Here is a 27729-nt window from a genome sequence, read left to right on the forward strand (position 1 = left end):
ATATTTTTTTCCATCCTTTCACTTTGAGTTTCTTTGTGTCCCTGTGTCTAAGATGAGTCTCTTGTATGCAACATATTGATGGTTCATTTTTTTTGATCCATTCTGCAAATCTATATCTTTTAATTGGGGAGTTTAATCCATTTACATTCAACGTTAAAACCGTGAAGGCATTTCTTGAATTGGCCATCTTATCCTTTGGTTTATGTTTGCCATATTTTTCCCTCTCTCTATTAATATCCTTTATTGTACCCATACCGAATCTCTTTAGTACTGAACCTTTCTCCAAGTCTCTCTGTCCTCTCTTTGTTTCTCTGTCTGTAGGGCTCCCTTTAGTATCTCCAGTAGGGCAGGTCTCTTGTTAGCAAATTCTCTCAGCATTTGTTTGTCTGTGAAAAATTTAAGCTCTCCCTCAAATTTGAAGGAGAGCTTTGCTGGATAAAGTATTCTTGGCTGGAAATTTTTCTCACTCAGAATTTTAAATATATCGTGCCACTGCCTTCTCGCCTCCATGGTGGCTGCTGAGTAGTCACTACTTAGTCTTATGCTGTTTCCTTTGTATGTGGTGAATTGCTTTTCTCTTGCTGCTTTCAGAACTTGCTCCTTCTCTTCTGTGTTTGACAGTGTGATCAGTATATGTCTCGGAGTGGGTTTATTTGGATTTATTCTATTCGCAGTTCGCTGAGCATTTATGATTTGTGTATTTATGTTGTTTTGAAGATTTGGGAAGTTTTCCCCAACAATTTCTTTGAATACTCCTCCTAGACCTTTACCCTTTTCTTCCCCTTCTGGGACACCAATGAGTCTTATATTCGGACGTTTCATATTATCTATCATATCCCTGAGGTCCATTTCAATTTTTTCAATTTTTTTCCCCATTCTTTCTTTTATGCTTTCATTTTCCATTCTGTCATCTTCCAGGTCACTGATTCATTGTTCAACTTCCTCTAGTCTTGTACTATGAGTGTCCAGAATCTTTTTAATTTGGTCAACAGTTTCTTTAATTTCCATAAGATCATCCATTTTTTTATTTAGTCTTGCAATGTCTTCTTTATGCTCTTCTAGAGTCTTCTTGATTTCCTTCATATCCCGTACTATGGTCTCATTGTTCATCTTTAGTTCTTTGAGTAGCTGCTCTAGGTGCTGTGTCTCTTCTGGTATTTTGATTTGGGTGCTTGGGCTTGGGTTATCCATATCGTCTGGTTTTTTCATATGCTTTATAATTTTCTGTTGTTTTTGGCCTCGTGGCATTTGCTGAACTTGATAGGGTTCTTTTAGAGTTTGTAGACCTATTGAAGTCCTTATCTCTAATTTATCAGAACTACAGCTTCGTGGAGTACACTTTCTCTAACTAACCAGCAGGTGGCGTCCACGAGCCACCTGTTCTCCACAAGCCAGTTCTCCCCTGCTTAGCCTTTTTGGTGAGTGGGGGAGTGAGTCTTGTGGGGCCCAATTGGTGTACCAAGCTTGCGTGTGTAGTTGGTGTTGCCTGCCCTGTATGTGGGGCGTGTTTCTGGGCAGTCGGGGAGGGGGGGTGGCCCTAACAATCAAATCTCCCTGGTGATCCTAGAGTTTTAAAGCTGCTGCAATAGTCTAATCCTTCAGTTCAGTCCTGCCACTGTTTGTCTCTGCCACTGACCCACAAGTCTTTGGTATTGGCGTATGGCTCCTGAGACTTGCAATTGGGCCCCTCTTCCAGGCCGTGCACCCCGGGTCCTCTGTTGAGGGATGACTGTGCTATGTCACAGGTGAGTGCCGTCCCCCCAGGGCAGTTCTGGGCTGCTGGGCTGTGTAGGGAGGCTCCCAGTCTGCTCAAATGATGGCTGAATGGGGCTTTGTTAATTCACACTGCTCCACCTTCCCAGCTCTGGGACAATCAGCTGAGGTTGCAGGGAAGGCTAATGTCCACGCCCAGTTTTGTGGTGTGTGCCTGTTATTTGAAGCACTTCCGTCACACTGGGTTGTGTGGGGCAGCTCTGGGCTATGGGGCTGGCGATGGGCAGGAGTGTTTCCTGTCCACCAGGATGGTGGCTGTGAGCGGACACCCCCCTTTTCTTGGGAAGTTGTGGTGTTTAGTGAATTTTCTCAGCCACTGGATTATTGCCTTTTGTCTCAGAGCTCTCTTAGTTCTGCTCTTGACTTGACGTGCCCAAATTGCAATTCTTTGAAGCTTTCTGTATTGGGCTTCTTAGAGTAATTGTTTTAGAAAAAGAAAAAAGGATTAAAAAAAAAAGAGGGCCCTCCTCAGAGATCTAATGGGTTATTGAAATGCTAATAGACAAAGCAACCAGGGCCATTAAGGAAAGGTGCACAGGGCAGAGAGATCAGCTTTGCTTCGGGATTTGCATATGCGCCTCAAGGCCTGAGCTCCGCCCTTCCCCTTTTTGTGTTCACCAGAACTCCAAAAATCCTCTGCTTTTATTTTGGAGTTTTTCGTGTTATTTTTTTTTTTCTATGCCTGTCTTCTCTCTGCTGGGCTGGCAGCTCTCAGATTCTCTGGTGTCTGGTCTCAGTCTATCTATGGTTGGAGTATGGATTAGTAGAATGAGTTTCCGAGAAGGGCTACCACTGCAGTTCTCCCTTCTCCTTCCCGGAGCTGGCAGCCCCTCCTCCCACGGGACTGAGCCTGGCAGGGAGGGGCGCGGGTCCCCTAGCCACAAAAACTTACAGATTTCGCTGATCTCAGCAGTTCGACATTTTCATGAGTGTTGTATGAAGTATGCCCAAAGACAGATTGCTCTGTGGTGTCCAGTCCACGCAGTTCCTGACTTTTTACCTACTTTCCTGGAGGAGTAACTAAAACTTACAGCTCACCAGTCTGCCATCTTGCCCCGCCTCTCAGTTGATTTTTGACAAGGTCACCAAATCCACTGAACTAGGACAGAATAATCTCTTCAACAAATGAGACTGGAAGAATTGGAAACCCACAGCTAAAAGAATGAAAGAGGACCCCTACCTCACACCCTACTTGAATATCAACTCAAAGTGGATCAAAGACCTAAATATAAGAATCGGTACTATAAAACTTCCAGAAGTTAATATAAGGAAACATCTTCAAAGACCTAGTGATAGGAGGTAGCTTCTTAGATCTTACACCGAAAGCACAAGCAATGAAAGAAAAAATAGATAAATAGGAACTCCTCAAAATCAAATGCTTCTGTGCCTCAAAGGACTTTGTTGAAAAGGTGAAGAGGTGGCCAACACAATGGGAGAAAATATTTGGAAACCATGTATCTGATAAGGGACTAACATCCAGCATACATAAAGAAATCCTACAATTCAACAACAAAAGTACAAACAGCCCAATTATAAAATGGGAAAAAGATATGAAAAGATATTTTTCTGAAGAGGAAATACAAATGACTAAAAAGCACCTGAAAAGATGTTCAGCTTCACTAGCTATTAGGGAAATGCAAATCAAAACCACAATGAGATATCATGTCACACTGATAAGAATGGCTGCCATTAAACAAACAGAAAACTACAAATGCTGGACAGGATGTGGAGAAATAGGAACTCATATCCACTAGTGGTGGGAATGTATAATGGAACCATGGAAGACATTTTGGTGGTTCCTCAGAAAACTAAATATCGGATTACCATATGACTCGGCAATTTCTCTACACGGTATATAACCAGAAGAACTGAAAGTAGTGACACAAACAGATATTTTCACACCAATAATCACAGCAGAATTAATACAAGTGTCCTTCAACAGACAAGTGGATAAACAAAATGTAGTATATACATATGATGGAGTACTATGCATCAGTAAGAAGGAATGAGGTCCTGAAACATGTGACAACATGTATGAACCTTGAGAACATAAGTCAGACACAAAAGGAGAGATATTCTATGTTACTACTAATGTGAACTCCCTGAACAATGTAAAATAAGTGTCTTAAAATGTAGAATACAGGGGACCTAGAGATAGACAGAAGCTAGAGAAGGGGGAATGATTACCTAATATGAACAGACTTGTTAACGAGGTTGAACTTAAAGGCATGGGGTGATGATAGTTCATTAACAGGATTATAAATATCAGTTCATATTGAGGGTGAACATGATTGAAAGGGGTTTAAAGTCATATATCTCACAGATCAGCACTACAAATACAAGTAAATTCTTGCATGATCTACTTCTAAAGTAAGACACTTGTAGAAAGGGTTAACAACAGAGTGTTATATGGGAAGAACTACCTATTGCATACTATGGATTATACTTAATAGGAATACATTACTAGCACCACACCAATACTAGGGGTAAATAATTGGGAGGGGGATACAAGTTATGGGATGTTCTGGGTTATGATAATTATTTAAAATTGAGAGTGATGATGAATGTACAACTAAGTGAGGATAATGTTAAAAATTGTTTATTTTGGACAGAATATATGCTATATGAAATTAGGGACACACACACCCCCTTAAGTAAAGCCCTCAATCTTGAGGCTTGCTCTTATGAAACTTATGGCTGTAAAGGGGAGAATAAGCCTACCCATAATTATGCCTAGGAGTCACCTCTGAAGAACCTCTTTTGTTGCTCAGATGTGGCCTTTCTCTCTAAGACCAACTCTGCAAATAAATTCATTACCCTCCCCACTACATGGGATATGAATCACACGTATGTGTGTCTCCCTGGTGATGTGGGACATGCCTCCCAGGGATGAGCTTCATGGAATTGAGAATGCCTTCTTGACCAAAGGGGGGAAAAGAAATGTAACAAAATAAGGTTTCAGGAGCTAAGAGATTTGAGACAGAGCCGAGAAGCTATCCTGGAAGCTACTCTTATGCAAGCTTCAGCAAGATATTGCAATTGGCCAGAGTAAGCCAAGCCCAAATCAACAGTATTCCCCCAAATCCTAAAGAATACTCAGGTCCCTATTTGAGACTCTATAAAAGTTTCACTCACTAAGTTTATTTTTCATAAACTTAAAACCTTCCAATTGTCCCCATGCCAGATAAGTCCCCAAACCCAGAGGCACCAGTCTCTGCAAGAACATCAACCAGCTGCATCCCTCTTCCCCCTACTGTCTACACCCCTTTTCAATATGAACCAGTTACAGTGGTCGTTGCCCATATGTCCCTGAAGATTGAGACAGTGATCAAATGAGAGGGAGGAGTAGCAACAGACAAGATAGGATTACGACAACCAAATCACCAAATAGGTTTTTTTTTTTAGTGTCTAGTGTATTAGAACAACTAGAAGGAATTAACTGAAATTGTGGAACAGTAACCCATACTAAACTTTGAAATTTGCTTGATAACCACATGTTAAACTGTACTTCAAAGTCATCACTTTTCTGTTTATGTTATATTTCACAATAAAAAGTGACTTTAAAGAAAGCTATAATTCATGTTCTCTGAAAGAACACTTTAACAATGCTTCAAATATAGTTTGAAATAATTGGGTTTCCCCAAAATACTAAAATATTTTAGGCAAAGTACAGTTGATGATGACAAAAACAGATTACATTAACAGATGAAGTTAAGTATAATTTTGACAAGTAAATCTAATCTACCAATATTGCATATGATTGCTAAAGACACACTTTCATTTAAAAACTAGGTATACTGAGAGTCATTCTTTAAGAGTTGGGGATTATATCAGGATTAATTCAAATTAGATAATGCAGTTGCTTTTGTTATGGCTATATTTAAAATTTCCTTTGGTCTAAGGAAATGTGCATTAATGGCAAGAGAATAATAAAACCAGGCTAGTCTTGTGTTACATGTGAAGAAAATGAAACCCTGGGACATTAGCCTTGTCCAAGTTCTCCCAAGTAGCTAGAGGGGAGCCAGGGGCCACAGAGGACCATTCAGAAATCATACAAAGCTCATAATGTGAGATCAGATATTAATGCTTGATACCGAAGGTACTCTGGTTGCTTGATGCTCATTCCCTGGTTCTGTAACCCACAGGTCCTGTTGCCAGATGGCTTTCTCAGTCTGCAACTACTTTGGTCTCATCCCATAACAGTACATATTTGGAGAGCATACTCCCATTGGGACATACAGTTATTTATACATTGCTTATATAAATGACCAAGAACCTTGTATATTAATATTAGGACAGCTTAGCTTTGTTCACATAGTTTAGGGAAAGAGTTTTTTTTTAGACAATTTTTGCCTGTGTTGCAGTTCAGCCCACAGATTAACCACATGGACGGTGACTTTCCGATCCCAAGTAGAAAAGCCAGTGCCATCTAGTGGTCAAGTGCGAAACTGCAATTTCTCTGGCCTTGGTGCATTCTGCTTGGGTTTACAAGCCATTCCATAACATAGCCCCTGCTCCTTCTACCGGTATTGGAGCCCAGCTCCCTGCTCTTCTTTCCTCTCCTCTTTCCAAGCCATATCCTTCAGCCGCTCCTCTGCCCTATGATCATGTGTGAGCCATGGGTTTAGCCAACCTCTTGTTATTATGAAGCACACAATAAAAGATAGGCCAGAAAATAGACTCAATATGATCATGACTCCATTTATGTACTTACATATGAGAAAAAGTACTGTAACAAAGCACAAAAGTGGGAGACATTAGTGTAACTACCAGAAAGTGTGCATCTATTAGTTCAGTGGCTCACTGTTCGTCTCCACCGGAGCATAGGCTCCCTGAGGGCAGGAGTTGGGCCTCCAGCCCGAGAGACTGGAATGGGGAGCGGCACACACATAGTGAGCAGGCAGCACAAGGGTGCTGGCCAGGGGCGTTAATTAGGTATTCAGGGATGCAGTGATTCAAAAAGGCTTTTATTTTCTCTACACACATTTATATTTTGCAAATGCTCAGTGATCAACATGAATTACAATTAGAAAAAGGGAAATCAAGGATAAAACAACTTGGTTGGCCTTACAGTCACAAAGTGTTCTTTTTTTAAAAGCAAAATCACAGAGATGACAAACATCTGGAGCCAACTCCTCAACTGCTTACTACCAGCCTGCAAGAAAGCTGAGATCCTCTTCATCCTGTCTGCTGCCTACAGGCCAGGTGGGAGACGAAAACAGTCTCTGCCTCCTCCTCTTTCTCATCCATCTAGTCAGATTTGGATGCCAAAATCACCAAGCTCATAACACCAAGTTCAAATACAGAAGACAGCATGGTTGTATGTAAAAAGGTCAAGAAAATGTCAATGCTCTGGAAAAATTCTATGATTGTAATGGTGGCATAAGGTTAAATGCACTTATGAAGAAAGATGGTTGCTAACATAGACATGAACCTCACAGCCTGCCACTGTCATTCCACAAGGAGTTGAACTTTGTTGATTCTGACATTGTTAGGCAGAATCATTTGGGCAAATCAGGAGAAGAGTAGGGTTTGAAATACTGATCAGGTTTTCAGCACTGAAAAACAGGGAATTATTTCTTCATGAAACTTATAAAATGGGCAAACTGCTTCAAATTTTCCTTTTCTAAGACTATTTAAATATTTTTAAAAGCAAAGGGATTTAAATGCAGTTAATAAAATAGGAACATTAAATCTGTTATCAATTTGGTAACATTCCCTAATTACATTGTCTTTATTTTGGCAAAACTTTTTAGACTGCAGGCAGAAATCACAATTAAATTATAGTTTGATGTTTTAAAGCTTTAAGTTTTTATTCCTGTGCATATATCAAGCCACAATGAATCTCCCCTCCTTCCTAAACAGAGAGTAAGTATAAGTAATAAGTCTAGACTTAGAATGGCAATTATGTTTCAATATAAATTACATATAAAAAGCATATATCATGTTAATAGATATGGGCAAACATTTTTTTAAATCAGTTTAATTGAACCAAAAGCCCCTTCCCAATGAACTCAATCTACCCTTTAAAAACCTACATTTGCTTAATTTTCAAATCAAGAGATATAGAAACCTACTAAAATCTCCATATTTATGAAACCTTCAGTTTCCATGTAAAAAAAATTAATAATCATTGCTGTAAATATGTAATTATGGTGTATTTTTACACTGTGTAAAAATAAAAGTCTCATTGTCTATTCCTGTAAAGAAAATAAAGAAATGAGAAACATTTTTCTTCCTTGTGACATTTTGGAGGAACAAGAAGAAAAAAGAATAAACATACAGGTAAGTATAATGGACAATGAATTACTTTTCTATTTCTTAATTTATTTTAAATTTCAATATCTCAATATCCATATAACTATTCTCTCATGCTCAAATTATTTAAGAAAATAGGAGAAGCCATCAAATGGAACAAAACACAAATTAAAAAGAAATATACAAAATGGGAGAGCAAGGGAAGTTTCAGAATGAAAGAGAAAGAAGCATATATTGCACATTTATTTCTGTCAGTTTTTTCTTCTTATTTGGTGTCTTGTTTTCAGGCGTCGTATCCTTCTCCCTCTTCATTTCCCATCATCTCCTCCTAAGCCGACACCTCTGCTCCCTCCCGGGCAGGCACGTGGTGGCGGCTGCTGAGTGAGCCACTTCCCTCGGGGTGCACAGGACCAGGTCGGGCCCCGAGGGCCCCAGGCCATTGCTAGCCACAGTGTCCTAGCTGGGGTGCAGCCAAGTCAACCAGGGGACAGCGGGGCCACCCTGTCGCCTCTGAAGAAGTACAGGGTTATTCCTCGCATGTGGAAGTTGGGGTGAAGACATCGGGGTTGAGAAACCATTCTAGCCATTTAATCTAAAACCAAAGCTGATGGTGATGACTCTTTTGTGCCATGATTTTGTGGAACTTCAGAGTTGCCAGTTGATGTTGGATTATGTTTATCCAATGTAAGCTGATTATAGGCCCACAGAGCCGCACTACTGGGAGTATCGTCCACCACAGGAAGTTTTTTCCTGGGAATATGGGCTACTATGTGAAACGGCTATACAGTGCCAGGCCCAGCCCACATCCGTGTACCCCCTAATGGACTTCCACAGCCTGTGGAATCTGTGGTGGGATGAACTGAGTTCCCCGTCTGGGCAGGCTCTCAGTCGTGGTCTGCATCCTGTGGGTGTGAATCCATCATAAATGGATCTCTCGAGGATGTTATTTAAAGTTAGGGTGTTACCCAACTGAAAGGAGATGAGTCTTAATTCCAATTATTGGAGACATAATAAAGAGAAAGAAACAGAAGGTATAGTGAGAAATAAACCTGGGGAGGGGCTGGAAGAAAGAGGTCAGCAGAAACCTGGAAGAGAAAGGAGGGGTCATGGCCATGTGACTGGGAAGCCAAGGAACCCCAGGACTGCCGGCCAGAAGGAAAGCTACCAGCCCCGAGAGGAAGCAAGTCTTCCAACTTCTAAACCATGAGTCAATAAATAAAACCAGTTTGTTATATTTATCATAGCAGCCTAGCAAAACTAGGACGATATCCAGTCCCCTTGCAACACTAGGATTTTTAGAGACTTGTCTTTTGTCACCATCAGGACATCAACTATATGGCATATGAGGTGATGGCACAAAGGAAAACGATATGTGGATTTAGTGACCCACACATTGAAATCTAAACTACTGTTTACAAATTCAATATGCACAAACACACTGCATGTACACCCTTCACCAATAGGGGGCAAGACTGTTGAACATGTTTATCCTCAAGATCAGAACATTAGAAGGTATAAGAGGAAAAAGGAATGAAAAAGACTCTAAACGAGCTCTGCTCTGGATTTCTGCTCTGATACTCATTCCTGCTTAGAATTGCAGTGGGTTCCTGGCTTTACTAACACTACCCAAACACCACCCAAACACTACCAAACTCATGACATCTATATCATGATACATATATTTGTGAATATGATTTAAATATATATAACACTTCAAATTACTACAAGAACATTTCAGTCCTCTCTAGCAGTAGTGAACCTCACTTTGAAAAGCAGTGCTTGAAGTTTTCTGGAAATTTCCCTACTCATTTATTTATAGTGGGGATGTGGGAGCCAAACAAAAGCAGTTTCAATTATACCTAGGGGTTAAAGAGATGATTCTACAAAAAGATCTACAAGAGTCAATGACTTATCATTTTCTGATATAAAGTCACACCCAAAAAATGTGAAAAGCAAAACTACCTAAAGCATCCTAGAGCAGCCCATTTGAATGGGAGATCAGCCAGCTCATCAAATCAGTTACCTCACACTGACTTCCTATAGAGGCTTTAATCCTAATGTGAAAACAACCAAGATGATAGCAATTGATATGCCTATAAAATAGTATTGATGGAGGGTTGAAAAACTAAATTACAAGTGGCTTGGTACAGAAATAGAATATAGATTTCTGGAAAGCCAGATTAAGGCCCTCACATTCAATAAATGTATTGAGGAGACTGTATACTTACACTGAGGCTCCTAACAATTTCTTCAGAATTAACTGTTTCAAAAGAAAGAAAAAAATAAGTCACATTATAATTGATACTTGACAACAAATAAAAATGTGGACGGCTCAGGTAGATGTGACACACATTTATTAGAGACTATGATATGGTAAATTAAACAAAAGATTATTTCAAGTCAAGAATTATTTTAGGATTTAAGAATAAAGTTGAATATATTTTAACATAATAATATTAGATATTGATATAGATGTTAGGTTGTACTTAAACATGGAATTTCTCATTTGCTTTTGTGTGGTCATCCTGAGAAGTAGGAAGGGGGCCCAGATAATTCCTTATGTCTTCTCAGAATTAAGGAGCTATCATTATTCATTCTGAGTTTTATTTGATTTGCATGTGTGTGTCTTCATACTTACAAGTATAAAAGTATTGGGGTACATTACTAGACCTGATGTGGGGTGCAGGCCCTTCATACATGTAGAAGTTTATTTGCAGAATATAATCAGTCATATATTCCATCTTGTCACAGTAAGTCTGAGCCATTCCTGAATCAAAAAAAAAAAAAAAAGAAAAGAAAAGAAAAAGACAAACACTGAATGAATGTAGGTGGTAGAGATGGTGGTTTTTAATCCTGTCCAGTAGGAGATATTTTATGTTAGTAGATCTCAACCAAACTCCACAGATAACCTATAAAATGTATCTTATTTCTTTACTCTAAATGGTAGGACCTGAAAATAGTGGTCACAGAGAAGGATTGTATCTGTAAGTGAAGAATAAGCAGACACTATAAACAGATCATATGTTCAATGAAGATTACTGAAGGTGATTTTGAAGAGGAAAATCCATGCAGGAGGATCTAAGATGGAGGCATAGAGAGGAGTGGAAGTTAAGTAGTCCCCCTGGAACAACTGAAAAAAAGCAGAAACAACTAGTAAATAATCCAGAATAACTGCGGGGGGACAAACATGACCATCCAGTCATCATATACCAACCTGAATTGGGAGGAATGCCTGAGATCACAGCATAAAATCTGTAAGTAAAAACTGCAGATTCAAATCAGGAGACCCCTCCCCCACAGCCCGAGCTACAAAGCCTCCTGGTGCCAGAGAGAAGCTTTCTCCCAGCAAGTGAATATAGCTCAGCTGAGCTCCAACTGGGGTTTTAATTAGCGAGTGTGAACTGCTCACTATGAGGTACGAATCCCCAACAAGCAGAGAGAGGCTTTGGGTGATGACTGACCTTGGAGAACTGGAGGGTCGCCTCAGACTAGCTCTGAAGGGGACTATCTGTTCCTTTTTTAGCTCAGTGGAGAAAGCCTCAGCCATTTTTAGTTCCCAGTTCTGTGACCCAGGCAGAGAGAGACCACTGAAATGCTAATGACCTCCCCCTAGGGCGTCTATCTTCTCTAAGAGGAAAGGGGTGGGGCCCAGCTCTACTACCTGCCTTTCATTCAGAACTTGGGGAAAAACAGCCACACCTCCTTGTACCAGTCAAGAATTACAGGCTGACAGGTGCCACCTGCTGGGCAGAAAAGCACAGTGACCGGAGGCATCACAGGGTGTACCAATTTTCTAAGACACACCCTCAGGGAAACCGGATGCTGAATATTTCTTCCTTCTAGGACCTGAGCCCATTCTGGTCTGGGGAAGCCTGATTGGGGTAACCAAGGAAACCATGCCTAGACAACAGAAAACTACAATCTACACTAAGAAAAATGAGGTTATGGCCCGGTCAAGGGAACAAACTTGCACTTCAAATGTGATGCAGGAATTGAAACAACTAATAATAAGTCAATTCAAAAAGTTTAGGGAAGATATGGCGAAAGAGCTGAACTGTATAATGAAAACACAGGACATACATAAGGTAGAAATTGAAAGTTCAAAAAACCAACTGGCAGAATCTATGGGAATGAAAGGCACAACACACAAGATGAAAGACATACTGGAAACATACAACAGCAGATCTCAAGAGGCAGAAGAAAACACTCAGGAACTGGAGAACAAGGCAACTGAAAGCCTACACACAAAAGAACAGATAGAGAAAATATTGGAAAAATAAGAGCAACGTCCCCGGGAGCTTAAAGACAAAATGAAAAGCAAGAATTTACGTGTCATTGGTGTCCCAGAAGGAGAAGAGAAGGCAAAAGGGGCAGAAGCAATAATAGAGGAAATAATCAATGAAAATTTCCCATCTCTTATGAAAGACATAAAATTACGGATCCAAGAAGCGCAGTGTACCCCAAACAGAATAGATCTGAATAGGCCTATGCCAAGACACTTAATAATCAGATTATCAAACATCAAAGGTAAAAAGAGAATATTGAAAGCAGCAAGAGAACAGCGATCTATCACATACAAAGGAAGCTTGATAAGACTATGTGTGGATTTCTCAATAGAAACCATGGAGGCAAGAAGGAAGTGGGGTGGTATATTTCAGATACTGAAAGAGAAAAACCACCAACAAAGAATCCTATATATGGCAAAACTATCCTTCAGATATGAGGGACAGCTTAAAATATTCTCTGACAAATAGACAATGACAGAGTCTGTGAACAAGATACCTGCTCTACGGGAAACACTAAAGGAAGCACTGCAGAAGGAAAAGACGGGAGTGAGAAATTTCGAAAACAATTTTGGGAGATAGTAGCACAGCAATGTAAGTACACTGAACAAAGATGACTGTGAATATGGTTGAAAGAGGAAGGCTGGGATCATGTGGGACACCAGAACAAAAGACGAATGATAAAGACTGGGACTGTGTAACTCAGGGAAACCTAGGGTGCTCAACAATTGTAATAAAAGGTAAAAATATGTTTTTACATGAGGTAGACGAAATGAATATCAACATTGCAAGGTGTTAAAAATAGGGTGGGATTGGGGGAAAATACAATCAATGCAAACTAGAGGCTAGAATTAACAACAACATTGTATTATGCTTCCTTTAATGTAATAAAGGCAATATACCAAAGCTTAATGCATATGGGGGGGTTGGGAATAGGGAAAGGGTATGGGACTCCTGGCATTGGTGATGTTGTCTGACTCTTTATTCTATTTTAAGTTAATGCTATCTTTCCTTTTGTCACCTTCCAGCTATCAAGAATTTTTTTTTATTATCTGTTTGTTTTTCTGTCTTTCTCTTTTCTTTTTCTTCTGCCTCTCTGCCTATTTTGATTTTTCCTTTGTCTTTGTGGAAGAAATGGAGATGTCCTTATATAGAGAGTGGCAATGGTGCTCAATACGTAAATACATGACTATACAGGGAATGAACGATTGTTTACTTAGGACAGAATGTATAGTGTTTGAACAAAACCATCTCAAAAGAAATGGGTTGATGAAGAAACTTTGAGGGCACTATATTGAGTGAAATAAGACAGACACATAAAGGCAAATATTGCAGGGTCTCACTGACATGAAATATAAGTTACCAGGAGATAGAATGAGGCTAAAGAATGGGGAGTGGTTGCTTATTATGAGCAGAATGTTCAACTAGGGTGAACTTAAATATTTGGGAATGGACAGGGGTGATGGTAGCATGTCATGGGAATAACTAACAGTGCTGAAAGGTGTGTGAATGTGGTGGAAAGGGGAAGCTCAGAATCGCGTACGTCACCAGAAGGAAAGTTGGAGGTTAAAAGATGGGAATGTATAAAACAGCGAATCTTGTGGTGGGCAATGTCCATGATTAACGATACAAGTATTAGAAATCTCTTTCACGAACTAGAACAAATGTATGTCACTATAACTTGAAGTTAATAACAGAGAGGCATACAGGGAAAAAACATATACCTATTTCAAACTATATACTACAGTTAGTAGTATTTTAACATTCTTTCATCAACAGTAACAAATGTACTATACCAAAACTAGGAATCAATAATGGATGGGGGCGTGGTTAGGGTTACGGGAAGATCTGAGTTTCCTTTTTTTTGTCTTTATTTCTTTTCTGGAGTAGTGAAAATGTTCTAAAAGTTGAAAAAAAAATTAATTTTGTTGATGGATGCACAGCTGTATGTTGGTGCCATGGGCAACTGATTGTACACTTTGGATCTTTGGATAGTTGTATGGTATCCGAACAATCTCAATAAAAAAAATTTTTTTTTTTAAATCCATGTAGTAGGTAAAAGACAACTTAAAAATATCTGATTTCTATATAAGGAAATGTGATGCATTTTTAAGTTCAAAAAGCATTCGCTTTTGTAAAACAACCCATTAAAAGAATAAGAATCAGACAATGTTTATTTTTCATTAATATATTGTAAAGAGCATGTGCTCTGAAAAAGATTTAATAATGAAAATATTTTTCATTTGAAGACTCTTCAGACTGCATCTTAATTTTTATTTTTATCAATGCACATTTTTACAAATGTGAATAAAATGCTTTTAACAAAATGTGAATAAAAACGTTTCCCTTTAATTTTAAAACAATAGGACAAAATGTCAGGGAAACATTTTAGAATGTCTTAAAATAAATGACTGTTTCTCATTCTGCCTATGTCCTAACTGTGCAGAAACAGAAGCTCTGCAAGCCTGGCCTGCTTTACCTCCTCCCGCCCATGCCTGGTTCCCTCCCAGCCCTCAGAGCTCAGCTTAAATGTCTTCCTGGAGACGATACTCTGACCCTTGTGTAGCTCTGAATGCTCCATACCTCGAAGTGAGCTCAGCATCACTCAGAAATATTTGTTGAGTGAATGAGTACTTTAAAGCTATGAGAAGGCACCTGTATGAAGTGGCTGAGGACATGGAACCAGACCCACTTCTTTAACACTCGGGATAACTGAATCCTCAAGTAGAGAAAAATGGGTGACAGGGACTTTATAGATGAAAAGCTAAACACACACATGGCCTGGCAAAAGAAGACAAGAGAGTAAACTGTAGCCCGTCTATGTGAAGGTGTCACCACCTGAGAAGGATGGATGAGCACGTTCTGTACTGATTAAGTAACAAACCTACCACATCAATGTTAGGTATGATTAACTCCACTTTTACAGAAATTAAAGTAAATGGTGGATTTTCAAAAGGAAAGTTAGAATAATTAAACTAGAAATTTATAGACTTCTCTTCACCATAGCCTACTCATTCTTCACCTATGCAAAGGCTTCTAGGTCTGGAAGGACAGATTTTACAATATTACTATTAAGTTTGTATGCTTTCTGAAGTGATAAAATAGGGTTTAAAAAATTATTCTATGATCAACCAAAAGGATTATGTTGACACAATTGTGTAAGTTCTGCTGCTTGAGTCCTTCCATTAGCATCCCAAAAGCACGATCTACCAACTGTAAGGCTTGAACAACCCAAGGAAAAATCACCATTGAGAAGGTTTTCATGAATGAAGTTTTAACTAATCAAATCTTTATCTAATCAAGTAAAAATGAAGCACACTTCCTTCTCTCAAATCACAGGTTTCGAAGAGGGCTGTAATGTCCTATTCCTTATGCACGTGTTAAATAGGACATTGCACCACCACATTTACCAAATACCGTTTCCTAAATACTTATAAGCAAAAAATCACCAATTTTCCCTATAAAGGAAGGTAGACTACTGGCCAATAAGTATATAAAAGGAAAAAAAATCTTCAATCTCATCAAAACTATTCCCCTATGAAGCTTTTCATGATCCCGCCCAATGTGGGGGTGGGGGAGCCCCCAGAATGTCTCTGGGAGCAAAAGCTGTGACACAGTGTCTGGAGGATCACGTGACAATGCGTTACTAGAGAGTTAAAAATGTGCCCAACCTGTAACCTAATAATTCTACTTCTGGGCATTTCCCTAAGTACACAGAGTATGAACAGAGATTTATATAAGGATATTCATCACATTGTTTACTTATAAATTAAATAAAAGGAAAAATAAATTACGGCACATCCTTAAGAAGGCTTACTCCACATCCATCAGACTTAATTTTTAAAAGAAGTGTGCCACAGGAAAATGTACACAATACAATGTTAAACATAAAAAGGTGACAATCAAACTGTATATACACCCATACATATTGCATGAACCTGATTTGTTTTTAAATATATTTAACACAGATGCACTAAACATTAAAAGGAAATTTATCAAAATACTATTAAAAGTGGTTGTCTCAGAGCAGTAGGAACTGAAGTTCATTTTTTATTATTTATACTTTTCTGTGTTTTTAAATTTTCCTACATATTATTGTCAATACAGCATACTGAAGTGACTTAAGGTTTAAGTGAATATCACTGACATAACGTTTCAATATTTTTTTCAATGCATAATAAACAGTAATAGCAATGGATTAGGGGAAATGATTCTACTCTCACAGTACCCATCCTGATGATTGCTTTTCTGTTCTTCTTGAGAAAAAAGTATTTTTACATGCAAGGAACTATTGAACACGTTAATGTATTATCTCATAAAATCCTCACAGCAAATTTTCATGGTTGGTGCTATTAGGAATTCCATTTGTGAAGACCAGGAAACAACATCTAAAGAAGTTAAGTAACATGCTCATAGTCCCTTAGTTAATAAAGGGACCGAGCAGGGACTTGAACTCAGACCGTGCTCCACCCATTGCTAAGTCCAGCATCGACTCTCAGATGTCTTCCTGACCCCCATTCCTTGGGTGCTCATACACTCTGATTTGCCAGTAAGAGTTATGGTCTAAACCCATCCTTATGACATAATTATATGCCTTTTCACTCTCAAAAGTGACTAGCTGAACAGCAAATCACAAAGTCACTTCAACTCCTCCCTAGCCTGCTAGGAGCCCCTCCTACTATGTGCTCTTCTGCACCTTGGCTGAGCTGCTACCATTGCACTCACTGCCATTCTGAAATCACCCTTCTGTGAGTGTCTGTCTCCCCAGGAAAGCATGAGCTCCTCCAGGGAAGGGAGGGTGAACCTGATATCTCCTCTGCATAGACTCTTTCACAAAGCGCACACTCCTTGATAGCAATGTTTGTGGGTTTGGGCCAAACCAAGTTCATCCTTTTCAAAAAACCCTACTTCTTTCACCTGGAATCATGACCGTTCACTTTCCTGGTGGACACAGTGGAATCAGTAAAATCCAGGCATAATGAAAGAACTGATACACTGCTCAATGAAAAATTGTTCTCTGAATACAGAGGTCCCTTTTAGTAAAATCAAATTCAAGATTGAAGAGGATGCTACTAGCAGGAAGCGTTACAAGGCCTTGCTATAATCTGCTTTGCAAAAGGCGTAGCATCTTTCCTGACTTCTACCTCCACATGCTTCTCCAGAAATGGGAACCTCAGTATTTGGAATTTTTGCCACTATGCTCCTGAGTATTAACACCATTTAAGAAAATATGTAATTAACTTCAAGTCACTTTGTGATTTGTCATTAATAAATAACCGCTGAATGCCACCGATGCACATCATAGGCCATTGTTTATAGTTAGTCATTATCAGGCAGGACATTCTAATTCTAATTCAACACTAATACCAGAGACTCCTTGGAACAAATCTGTTATTATGAGTCCCCGGTTTCACTATAGCCAAATCCCTTTCTTCAGCCTCCCTGCTTACCCAAATTCCATCCACTCCTGCCCGTCCAAATCCGAACACCTACTTCATCTCTATTTAACAAACTCTTCTCTACCTGGATACAATAATATTTCCGTTTAAACACTATTAAAAGTCAAGATGTTTAAGGTTCCTTAAAAAAATTCAACCCTGCTGTACATTAACCCATTGTTTCTTTCATTGGTCCTTTCAACATCATTTCTGGGAGTAAAGGACCCATCTTCACCCTCAGGAATGCCTGGCACAATACTAGGCCCACCAGACACCGTTGAAAGCAGGTCTCAAAGGGACAATACAGCAAGAATTCTTTTGATAATTGAAAAATCTAGAATGAGTTAATAAGCTTTCATTTAGTGAATAGATCAAAATAATCTCAAAAGCCTTTTTACTTTCAAACTATCAATCATATTAACTTTGAATTAAAGTATATGATTAAAAATATAATAATCAAAAAGTCACAAAGCTATCAAGTTTCTTAATCTATTTAGTCTCTTCTTCCTGAATTTTAAATGAGGCTTGGTCTCCATCTCTCTTCTGTTTTCACTCTTCTCACTCTCCTTAGGACATCTCAGCCTCCACGGTTTCAAGCACCATCTATGTGCTGTCAAACTACCAGATCCCTTGAGCTCTACATCGATATTCAGTTGCCTTCAGGGCATCTTCATTCATATGTCACAGACACCTCAATGGCTACATGGTCTCCCCCCATACATCTCCACCTCTGGTGATACTATTAGTGTCAGTGGAGCCACCCTCTCCCTGATGGTCCATGACACAAACCTGGAAATCATGCTTGATATCCCCAGCCTCACACCAAGTCATGCCCCTTCTGTCTCCTAAGTGAATATCCAGTGTATCTTCTTCCAACCATGATGGTTGCCACTACCCTAGACCAAGCCATCTTTCTATTTTTTCCTGGACTGTTGCAAAAACTAACCTGTGTCTCTTAACTTTCCATTGCTCCCTCTAACACATTTGTCCTATGGCAACAAAAGTGATCTTTAAAGAAACATAAATCTGATCATGTCACTTCCCTGATTAAAGGGTGCCAACGCTTCCCATTTTATAACATGATTTGGTACCCACCTCCTTCTCTGGGCTTCTATCTTAGAACTCTTGCCTGGTCCACAAGTTCCAGGTACTCCCGGAGGGACATAAAACTCACATAGCCCTTCAACAGTACCTGACACGGAGTAGCATGCAAGAAGAGGCTGGCATTATCATTATCATTACTGTGTTATCAATTTGTCTATCCACCTGTCCACTAGACTGTCCATCTGTTCATTGTACATGTTACTTTAATGTGCCCAGCTCCTACCTCAATCAAGACTTTGCAAATTGATTCCTTTTTATCACTTGGAGGAAGTTTTGCTAACCAGGACTAACTCCCACTTTACCTGAGACTAGGTTAGCTCCACCAAACAGAACTCTCAGGGCACCCTGATATTTTTCTTTGGAGCACTTTTCAAAATTATACTTAAAACTTTTTTCGGAACAGACGATACAGTCTCTTCCTCACCCCCTCCACCACCAACTGGACAATAACTTACCTGAGGGCAAAAGCTGTCTGTCTTATTAATGTACCTCAAACATCTACCACAGTGCTTGTATGTAGCAGGAATTTGATAAATTGTTGAAGGAAGGAAGGAAGGAATTCATGCTTATCCAAACCAAAGAGGGAAATTTGAGCTACACTAAGTCCTGATTTCTTAAAAGACCATACTAAGGTACAGTCTTATCCCAGTTTACCCATAAAATTAACAATTAAAATATATGGGCTTGTAATAAAACAAAAACACTTGCAACCTTCAAGAATGTAATAATTATTACAAAGAATTGTTATCATACCAATGATTCTATTGGGTATCAGACAAACTTTCAAGCTTGAAAAATTTTATTATTTCTTTGTCTACTAGGCTACTGAATGTCAATGTAGGGCGTGACCAGAAGAGAGAGATGCCGCGTCCAATGCATAGTCAGGTGTACAGGTCAGGCCAAAGCAGATGATTATCATAGCAACTATTGATAATAATGAAAACAGAAAAGAGTAAATGGTGTATTTGTTCCAGATAGTAACAATCTGATCTTAGGAGAACTTGAATAAGTGTCAAATTCCCCGATACCATCAAGAGAGCATTAAACTACATAAGCCTAAAGGCTTAACAGTGGTGAGACTTGAGTGGAGCCTTATATTAGGGATATTTTGGTTTCACAGAGAGAAGAGGGCATTTCCATGAAGGGCAGATGCATGTTGCTGGAATAAGGATGCTTGCTTAACGAATTCCAAGAGAGGGAGATGGTTAAGTGAGTTCCTGTGGGGTAAGGCAACGCCACACTCCTGGGGGCCTGTGCGGCTTTACATTCTGTCCAAGACAACGTGGATTTTAGGAGGGAGAATGACTGCTTTTTAGAGCAGAATTTAAGGACTCTCTTTGTGTAGTATAATCAGAAATTTTAATGAAGAAACTCAATGGTAGAGAGCCCACTTCAGTGATAATGGGCAGGGGCTGTGGGACCTCTTGCTGCAGCAATAGCATGTTAAGTCCAGTTATAAGGGACTGTTGAATGGAACTGTGAGACAGAAGGGAGCTGCATATACTACAGTTGCTTGACTTGACAAACGTTATATTAACACACGCAACTGGCACATGCAGTCTCTACTCTTGGTGTTTTCGTTATGTGAGATGACAGTGACACAGGTAAGCACTCAATAAATGTTTATCAGTTGAATCTAGATGTGGCTAACAGGGCAGATACCCCTGTTGGACTTCTAGCTATTTTAATCTCCTCTTGTATATATCAAATACATTTGTATTCTGTGGAAATTAAAGAATCCATTTTCCTTTGTGTGCTACAGGTTAGATGAAACACCTAATTTTATATTTACTTAAAAAAAAAAACTTACATTGGCGCTGTCTGGCCCACTTTCATGTCCTGCAGAATCAGGTTCTTCAAAATAGATGGAATAAAAACCGGATCTGGTGGTAAAATTGAAACAGAGGAAGCTATTAACAAGTTACAATAAACCTACAGTTGGATCTGGGAGTTTCATGGATCTAGAACTTGCTGGCATGTGCCTGCTCTTCTCCCTGCCTTGCTTCCTCCAAGCCAGGAGGCTCCAGGAGGGATGGGTCTCCTAACCAGAAGCGAGACCTTCCCGGATGTGCTCGATGCTTGTGAAAGTCTGTCTTGTCCTTGTTACGACCTCTGGGTTTGCCCAGCCCTTTGTATTTCCTGGTTGCTGATTTCTCACTAACTCTATATTCTGCCCTCTGGAATTCATATACATGCATGTTTCTCTTTCATTGTCAGGTTTCTGAGGTACCTTTTCTGGGTCCTCCCTTTCGGGATGCTCTGGCTGCAGCCTGTCCCGTGGTTTTTGCTGAGCTCTGGCCCCTGTAGCTCCTGGACTCAGAGCTCAGGACCGAGTTGCAGATCCCCTCTCGGCTCTTCCCTGATCCGTGTCTGGTTCTCTAACATTCACTCTGCTCCCGGACACTGGCTTCATCTCCGTGGTTCAGTACACTCAACCATGTTGTCAATAGCAGAAAGCCAACTGCTCCCAGAAATCATTCTTGAAAAGTGACCCTTAAAAGGGAATCCTAGGATTTTTCTACAAATGGTCATTTCAAGTAAGGAAATAATTTCATTTTATATCCACATAAATCCCACTGTGCTATCACTTCTCTGACTTCAGATATTATCGTTCAGTTTGGGGCAGGTCCAGCAATTTAAGCAGTTTAGGCATCCTCGCTTCAAATGGGAGACTCCTGGAAAGAGGCATAAAAATAATTGTTAAAAATTATTCTAATCATAAAAAATTCCATTATAGGCCTTTTCAGAAAGGCAGGTGGATGTTTTCAGATATTCATTTTGTATTCACATAGGATCAAAATTCTTAAAGGAATGCAGTTTCAGTCCAGGAATTCCTGTTTTTCAATACTTATATATACAGATACACTTGCAGCACTATACCTCACAGGTATATGTTTTCTTGTTATCCTTTTCCTTCTTCAACTTTCCCACAATTAAATAAAAGTCCATTGATTATTTTACATTTGTTTATTTGTTCATTTCTACTCTGCATTCCTTTATATATAATGAACTGCTATTTCTTTGAAATCCTAATCGATCGGTGAAGAAAACAAATTTGTCTGCCATACTGGAGATTACATTCCAGTGGCGAATCTCAATAAACAGCATCTCAAACAAATAAATAAATTGTTTGGTGTGTTCAAAGGCGATACATGCTATGGACAAACAGAAAAAATTGGAGCAGAATAAGGGGCATTGTGTAACCTGGGTGGGATGGTTTTAAGTCTTAGTGTAGTTGGGTGAGACATTATTGAGAAGGCGATTTTTGAACAAAGATCTGGAGGAGGTGAGCAGTAGCTGTGCAGATACATGGAGAGTGTGACAGGCAGAGGAGAAAGGAGGAGCAAGCCTGGTGAGTCTGGGGCCCAGGGAGGAGGCCAGTGTGGTGAGATCAGCTGAGCACATGGGGAAGTAGAAGGAGAGGAGGTCTGAGGGGTAGGGGATAGCGGAGGCCATACCACATCGGGCCTTGTAGTCTTGGACTCTGAGTATACAGAGAGTCTTGAAGGTTTGGTGTAAAAGCGTGTCACATTAGACTCTCCTTTTGAAGGAATCTTTCTAGCTGGTGGGTTGAGAATAGACAGCGGATGGAGACCATTCAAGAGGTGATTGCAGTAATACAGGCAGGAGATGATGACAGCTCAAGCCAAAGTGGTAACGCCGGAGGCAATTAACAAGCTCTCAGATGCTGCATGTATTTTGATTGAGCCCAAAGCATGTGGGACATGACAGACTCAATGTGGGGCATGACGGAGAGGACTAATGATGACTTCAAGATTTTTTGGCCCTAACAAATAAAGGAAAAAATTGCCATCAAGATTAAGACACATGCAAAAAATCCTAATCATTCCTGCCTAGGTAAGGTCACAGCTGAAAGAGTTTTATTTACCAGTTGAACATAAAATACATGGAAGGAAAGGAGCCATTGACAACTATTTCTGATCCCAGCCAGAAGAAGGTACCAGCTTTTAAACCTTGGTTCATGGCTGTCAGCCAGATTTGTAAGAAGAGAAAACTATTTCTGTTTAGTGAAAATCAACAGAATAATGGATTTAGGTCGAAATGGTGCAAACTTACTAGAAACTAAACAATATTAACTATTGCAAGCTTTATTTAATTTAATAAAATTTATTTAAATTATTTAAAATTTCTCTTTGTAGCAGTGCAAAAAATAATTATCCAGGAATCAGTCTGGAAAATCAAAAATGTAGAAAGTAGTAAGAAAGGTAATCTTTTTCAAATTGTTAAATTGTACATTTCCTCTTTCCCCTGTAAAGGATTAAAAAAGAACAAGGAAAAATTGGCAGATAATTTCTCTGAGTAACTTCCAAATTGATACATTTATAACACCACACCCTATGTTCAGTTTAAGGTCATTTGCATAAACAAACATAAGTTTTATGATTTGAACTATAAGTAATATTTATAAATAGTGGAGAAACATCTTCCCAACCCCACTCCTTAGAAACAAGGTGTATAATATAAAACCCCCAGTGGAGAGAAAAGGCTTCTCTCCTGTCACAGTGGGAGGTGGAGGGTATCCTGGGTGCCACGCGGAGAATAATACATGCCAGTTGCCCCTTCCACCAGGCCGATCATACAGCTCCTCTGAAGAGAGTGAGAAATTCTTGTTGAGGGTCACATCATACATATTGTTGTCAGTGATGCTGTGTGTCAGATAAAAGCCCTAAAATGATAGTTTCCAAAAAAAGATAGAAGATAAAATCTATGTTGATAAAATAGATATTTAAATTGTTATGATGTATAATTCATATCTAGGAAGGTTGTCATATGACTTTCAATGTGAAACCCCTGGATCTGAACCCAAATAATACTAATGTGTGTGTGTGTTTTAATACGTATGTATATTTATAAACACACACACATATTCTAAAAAAGTATATAAAAGGACATTATGAATAGCATGGTTGCAACATGGATCAACTACAAATAACTATAAATAAATGTTATAAATATTATTCCCTCTCCTTGTAATACAGCCTGAGCTAAACCAGTTCCCCTTCCTTTGTGGTTTGACTGTAGTTCTGCCATGGTCTACAGCAGCAAATAAATGATGTAGGGGATGACGGTTTGTGTTTATGGTGCTAAAGTATCTCCATGGGCTTAGAAACTCTGGTTAAGTTTCAATATTACAATAACAATAATTATCAATACTGGTTATATTGATAATAATAGTAAGAATTTACCTGGAATAATTATCAATACTGGTTATATTGATAATAATAGTAAGAATTTACCTGGTAGATGCCTTAAAATCTTAAATACCCTGTCTACATGAGATTAAAGTGTGTTACTAGCACTTCAGAAAGCGGTTTGCCCAGTCACCATCCACCCACCCATCTATCCATACCTACAGATGAACAGAAAGACAAACAAAGAGACCTATATACATACATCCAATCGATCCATCAATCCAATCACACATATTCATTCAGTCATTCCACACATTTTCTTTGAGAAGTTAGTATATCTCATGTAGTTGTAATATGTTTAGATAAAATTTAGGGTGGCTTATTTCAGAACATTTATATATGTGTGTATGCACACATATACATATACACATGTATACATAACGTAACTCTATAATACTTATATATAATTTATTTATATATATCTGTGTGAATATATATATGCACACATACAAATGTTCAGAAATATTTCTGAATGTGAATAAAATTACTTAAGTGTTAAAATTTAAATAAGTTATAGTTTCTGCTCCATGGTAATAAAAGAGTAAAGAGCAAAGTGTAAAGAGACAACCCCCTTTGAAGATTAAGGCTGAGGCAGAGGACTCTTCAGGATGTGTTCTGAACCTGTGAATCCTGAATAACTTAATTTTCCTTTGAGCTCATTTTGATCATTCCATTTATAAACAGAAGCAGAGTGATGAAGACTGACTAGTGTTTGAAAACATCTTCATCTTCCCATTCACTGAGAAGAATTCACTTAATTTGTTTCTTACCTGAAGAGATGTAGTTGTATATGAATTTATTATGAAACAAAAGCCTTCATTGGGTTAACTATAATGAAATGACTAGGAAGGAGAGAAATTTCCCACATCACAGTGGCCGGCCTGGCCACGAGCCCACCAGCTCCCAGCAGACCCTCAGATCAATGAGGGCTGTGCAAAGGCTGGGGGAAAATAGGATTTGTCACATCCGAGAGGCTGAACTGGCCTGATGCTGAGAGCTCGCTCCGCTGCGTGGGCTGCGTGCTGGGACGCTGCTGCCACCCGAGAAAGCACAGGGGGGACCACGTGGCCATGAATTGGGGTCTGGGGTCCGGCCAGGGCCCGCCTGGGCATGGTAGGCGTGGGCAGTGGCCAGCCAGGGGCTGTGGTCTTGCCGCTGCACCGAGCACTTACCATGACAATAGTGTAATGATTTGGGAAGGTTTGGGTTGGGTAGACAGATCTCAAGTATTCTGAATGAATTCCACATGTTTCTGCAAAAAAGTATGGTCAGAAATTAGGAAGTTGTTTCTTCCTCAGATGTTTTTTGGATAACCAAAAATATGAACATGAAAGTACCCCAGAGATTTAGCTAACGAACTAATGAGTGGCCTGAAGTTGTAAAGAGGTTGAAATTCTGACCACTAAAGTTTCTCCTATCCAAGGAATTTCAGAGAGGAGCATGCTAAATCAGGGGTCTGAAAAATTTTGTCTGTGAAAGGCCAGATGGTTTGCAGACTTTATGCTGCAAGTTGTTCAGCTCAGCCATTATAGCCCCAAAGCAGCTAGCCGCTGTGTTCCAGTGAACCTTTATTTATAGGCACTGTCATTTGAATTTCATTTAATTTCCTTCTTCTTTTTTATTTTTTGTTCAACCATTTTAAAACACAAAACAATTCTTAGCACATGGTAAGCTGAATAAAAACAGCCAGGAAGTGGGTCAGATTTGGCTCTGGGAATAGCTTGCCGATCCTGAACTAAATGTACCCTAAATTATACTCTGTGGCTTTATTTATTTTGCTGTTCACCTCCTCCAACCCTGGTCACTACAATAAGAATTTCCATACAGTATTTGCATCTAGGCCTAAGATAACCAACACAACAAAAGAGAACTAATTGTTTACAAAACTCAAAGGGATTTGACTTGCCTAAGTACAGCAGCCCATGTCATGCAGTAATGTTTACAAAACAACTAACTCTACAGCTTATTATTCTCAGTACAGTTTCATTTGATCAATGAAGTTTCCTGTGATCTGTTTCCACAAAGCATGGCATCAATTTTCTCTAATTGCTCTGAGAGGTGAGAACCACTGGAGCATGTAGTTTCCTCTGCAACAGGGAAGGGTAAGTAATTCTCCATACAGAAATCCTGTCGTCTCTAATTCTAAAAGAGTATTTCACTGTCATACATTCTATTTAAGCGGAAACAAAAAGTGAAATTGTAGTTGTCCAGAAAGTAAAAAGCTGTTCAATTGGGAACAATAGATGTTTTTCTTCCCCAAGGCGAGGGTATTGGAGATGGTTTCCATCCCATCCGCTAGCTCGGGGCTTCCAAGGGGCCCCAAGAAATTCTTCAGACTCTTCTAGGACTCCACATCAAGACTACCAAATAGGTCTCTCTAATGGAGGAGTGGGAGGTGAGGAAAGGGGCTCTCAAAAATCTATGTTTTTAACTGGCACCCCAGATTATCCCAATGAACTCGACTTTGAAAACTTCTCCAGGACTTGATCCTTAATTTAGGAGTCAAATAACTTTTCTCTTATTTAGTCAATACCACTACAAAATAACACTGGTCCCCAGTCAGGAATGGACACATTTAACATTGTCTAGAAATTCTATGGTAAGAATATAAAAATAAACCCACTTACATAACTGAAAGAATTAAGTGAAGGAAAAGAATCAGACAATGAACAGAGATATAAAGCCAGGTTCTGTTTTTATTTTCTTGAAACATGGGTGACAAACTGAAATTCTTAAGTACCTAAAGCCACAGGGTATAATGAAATACAAACTAAGCTGCCTGTGTTGTGGAAACGTGACACTGCCCTTCTTAGGATGCCCTATACAGGCCACACCCTGAGCAATCTGCAAACTGCATCAGCCATTTGGGGTGACCTGGCTCTGAACCAGAGCTACTGGGGATCACCCTCCAGGTAGCAAGACTTCTTCTACCATTCTCTCTTACAGATATCAGCAATCCAGATTAAACCCAAGTAGAATATTTCTGGAAGGACACACAATACCTCACAAGAGTGACTGCCTCTATCTATGGAGGAAACCTGGGAAGATGGGAAGGTTTTATTTATTTATTTAATTTACTATTTTCCCTTTAATTTTTTTCAGAATTTTTAATCTGTGCATATTTCACTTTTTAAAAAACTGTTTCTTTAAAGGTAAACACCAACCAAAAAAAGTCTGAAGATATGTGGAATAAACATATGAATTATATCACTATGCTTTAAGAAGGAATGGAGGTGAAATCACTGCCCTCCCCTCTACGTGGGATCAGACACCCAGGGGAGTGAATCTCCCTGGCAACGTGGAATATGACTCCCGGGGAGGAATGTAGACCCGGCATCGTGGGACGGAGAACATCTTCTTGACCAAAAGGCGGATGTGAATGGAAATGAAATAAGCTTCAGTGGCAGAGAGATTCCAAAAGGAGCCGAGAGGTCACTCTGGTGGGCACTTTTACGCACAATATAGACAACCCTTTTTAGGTTCTAATGAATTGGGGTAGTTGGTGGTGGATACCCGAAACTATCAAACTACAACCCAGAACCCAAGAATCTTGAAGACGATTGTACAAAAATGTAGCTTATGAGGGGTGACAATGTGATTGGGAAAGCCGTATGGACCACACCCCCCTTTGTCTAGTTTATGGATGGATGAGTAGGAAAA

The 27729-nt window shown here is 39.4% G+C and overlaps 1 pseudogene; it reads right to left on the reverse strand.

Annotated features, from left to right (window-relative positions):
* LOC119540478 overlaps positions 1-27729 on the reverse strand; it is a 256014-nt pseudogene that overhangs the window by 208728 nt on the left and 19557 nt on the right.

The sequence above is a fragment of the Choloepus didactylus genome, chromosome 7 (genome assembly GCF_015220235.1).
Source record: "Choloepus didactylus isolate mChoDid1 chromosome 7, mChoDid1.pri, whole genome shotgun sequence".
NCBI classification, from domain to species: Eukaryota; Metazoa; Chordata; class Mammalia; order Pilosa; family Megalonychidae; genus Choloepus; species Choloepus didactylus.